Source organism: Mastomys coucha, unplaced genomic scaffold, assembly GCF_008632895.1.
Source record: "Mastomys coucha isolate ucsf_1 unplaced genomic scaffold, UCSF_Mcou_1 pScaffold20, whole genome shotgun sequence".
NCBI classification, from domain to species: Eukaryota; Metazoa; Chordata; class Mammalia; order Rodentia; family Muridae; genus Mastomys; species Mastomys coucha.
In genome coordinates, this window is record NW_022196903.1 from 79,318,554 (window position 1) to 79,321,842 (window position 3,289).

Genomic DNA, 3,289 nt, shown 5'->3' on the forward strand with positions numbered 1-3,289 from the left:
GTTGTAGGCTGCTCTCTAGCCATGATTGAAACTGCACTTGGTTCTGTTCCCACCAGCTGAAAGGTGGCAGCTTATGCCCCACAATTCCAAGTAGCAGAGTATCTTGGGGTTTCATTGCTGTGAAGAGACATTAGGACCACGGGAACTCTTATAAAGGAAAGCATTCATTTGGGGCTGGCTTACGGATCAGAGGCTTAGTCCACTATCATCATGGTGAGAAGCATGAAGGTATGCAGGCAGACACGGTGCTAGAGAGGTAGCTGAGAGTTCTACATCTGGATCCACAGGCAGCAGGACACGGGGAGACACCAGGCCTGGCTTGAGCTTCTGAAACTTCAATGCCTGACAACAGTCACACTTTCTCCAACAAGTCCACGCCTCTTCCCAACAAGGCCATGCCTCTTAATAGTGCCACTTCCTGTGAGGCTATGGGGGGTCGTTTTCATACCAACCACCACACAGAGCAGGATAGGTGGTCAGTATCAGTGTTACGAACTCTAAAAACCAAAATGTGTGTGTGTGTTTCTATGCGTCTCTGTCAGCTTTGTTTAGTGACCAGTGGTTTTCTTTGGTATACAACTTTCCACACCTGGCTTAAGATCTGTATCCCCTTCTGTTGGGGGATCACATCCTTTTGGCTCTGCCAGTTCACCCAGAGTAACCAAAAGTCTCCACCTGTCCTACTCAGGGAACAGAAGTGCTGGCTTATTTTGTTGCTTGACGCCTGCTTATGGTCAGGATTAGCCCCTGGGTGGAGGTGGAGTGTGGGGGTAAGCGTGGGGGCATGGGTTGGAGGAAACCAGACCTCTCACCCAGGACTCCCTGCCACCTAAGGGGAATGCACACGGGGAGGGAGAAAGAGTTCCCAGGTGAGTGTGCCTCCTCCTCTGCTCTGTGCCTACTCTAAGGAGCCCCAGGGAAGGGGAAGGGGAAAGTTCCCTTGGGCACAGCACAAACGAAAAGGGAAACTTCTACTCCTTTCTCTTTCCCAACTTAGGTCTTCTTTTTAGCCAATGATTTGTAAACCCACCTGTTGCAGGATTTTCCCTGTCTAATCACAGTAGGGCAGTGGGAGGCTTGTGACTGCACAGGAGAAGGGAGGTGGATGGAGGAGCTGAGGAGACAGAGAGAGAGGTCTGAGGAGGAGAGGGAGAACCAGAATGGAGGCTGACGTGGTGTTATCAAAAGGTTAGAATAATTGTGTTAAAGCTTTATCATTATCATTTGGCTCTGAAATTATCGTATTGGCATCTTGTAAATTGTGTTATTATTGATACAGAATTCTGATTGGCTTATTAAGCACTAAGAGACTTGATTCTACCAGGTAAATAGGTGTTGAGATGGCTAACCAGGGGTGTGTGGAATGTTGCGTGAAAGCGAGAGGAACTAGGGCGCGAGGTGGGGGAGGGAGGTGGGTGTTCGAGAGAAGACCTGGTGGGAGCCATGTGGCCTAGCAGGGCTGGGAAGGGAGTAAGATCACCTGGCACAGGGGCTAGCTTTAGATTTTTCCTGCAACACCCACCATTCTCTGAACAAAACAAACAAACAAACAAACAAAAAAACAGAACTCCCTTGGGCTAGGCAGGAGAATCACTGCCAGACGGATTTTTCCCGTGTGTCCAGCACCAAGGAAACTTTAAACAACTTTCACTAAGTCCTTTTTAAAGGATAGCTGCTAAAAAGATTATGTCTGTCACCCAGTTGGCCCCAGATATTAAAAACAAATTATAAAAGTTAGAAAAACGTAAAGTTGTAAGTAGGCCCAGCTGCTGGGAGGGAGTTTACGGGTGTTCCACACAGAGCACTGATGGGGCAGGACATCTTGCATGACTGAGAACCTCCACCATCTTCTCTGCTGATAAGACACAGACGTACCTAACAAATTTCCCTCTTTCAGAAGAAACCAACTCCACAGGTCTGGGTGATCACCAAGATCCTATAGCTGTCCAGCTAACTTGTTCAGCTACCTCCATCCAGATTAATACCCAGTGACTCTGGAAACAAAAAGGGAAATTGTAGTCCAAGTTGCCTGGCTTGCAGAGACAGGCATCCTGGTGCCCTACCAGTCACCCTAGAATACATCTATCTTGCCTGTAAAGAAAACTGGGACCTTGGATACTCATGAGTCTGATTCTTAGCTTGGGGAACTAGGGTCCTAGTAAACTTGATAGGACAGGGGTACCCTGTCTTGGACCTGAAAGATGCATTCTTCAGCTTCCCATTGGCAGAGGTTAGTCAACCTATCTTTGCTTTTAAATGGATAGACCCAATGGGAAGTTAGAACAAGCAACTATGATCAAAAGCAATTAAAAAACAAACAAACAAACAAACAAAAAACTTGCCATGGCTGACTGCCCCACCCCATCCTGAGAGACAAGAACACAAATCAAATAATTGATATCAATCTCTGTTCCCTTGGTCCCCCTGGCTAACTACTCTACTATCAACACTGACTTAGGACCAACTACACCTCTTGAAAATAGGACGAGTAGTTCATAATGTGACTCACTCACTAAGACCAGTCAGGATGTAACAGGGCCCCAGATCTTATTAGGCCCCAAGACCTTAGCGCAACTGACTCCATAATGAAAGTTCCATGTAGGCTGCAAAACTCAGCATGGAGACAGCACCATCTGCCAAAACTAAAACAAAAGCCTAATCCGTCAAGGTACATAGTTCTGGGAGAGTCTCAAAATGCAATACCCTTGCACTCAGGGCTACACTGGGAACTGGAACACCCAGTATAGTCGCTGTCCGGCAAATACTTTCTATTGGCTTAAATACACTTCTGAGCATTTTCCCCTGGTGAGTATCGGGCCACACAGTGACAAACAGTCTCCAAAGCTCACTAGCTCATTACAGCAAAAAAAGAAAACCCACAGTGGTGCTCACGCTGATGGAGGCTTCTCAGCCTGGGCTCCAAGGTCAAAACTGGAACACCGGGTGGAAGCTCTGGGCAGCCCAGGGGCAGTGATGGATACTGCTCATCTTGTTTCATCCACACTAACCTCCCACATGGCGAGAAGTGTGGCAGTGGAATGTGGTAAGGAGCGTGGAGCGAAGTCCCTGGGCCTCAACACCTTGTCAGCTTTCTTGTGGGCTCCCTGCGCTCCACGCATTGCGTGCACTCTTTAGTCTTTAGCACCAAGATACTGGGAGGGAGAAACCCCACTCGCTCTGTTTACTTAAAAAAAAAATTAAAATTAGGCATGGCGGAAGACACCTGTAATTCAGGTATTCAGGAGACCAAGGCAAAGGAAGATTGAGAGTTTGAGGCCAGTCTGGGCTA

At 47.6% G+C, this 3,289-nt stretch overlaps 1 pseudogene; it reads left to right on the forward strand.

Annotated features, from left to right (window-relative positions):
• Window positions 1-1,148: 1,148 nt before the first annotated feature.
• The window catches only part of LOC116099170, a 3,187-nt pseudogene continuing 1,046 nt past the window's right edge, over window positions 1,149-3,289 (forward strand).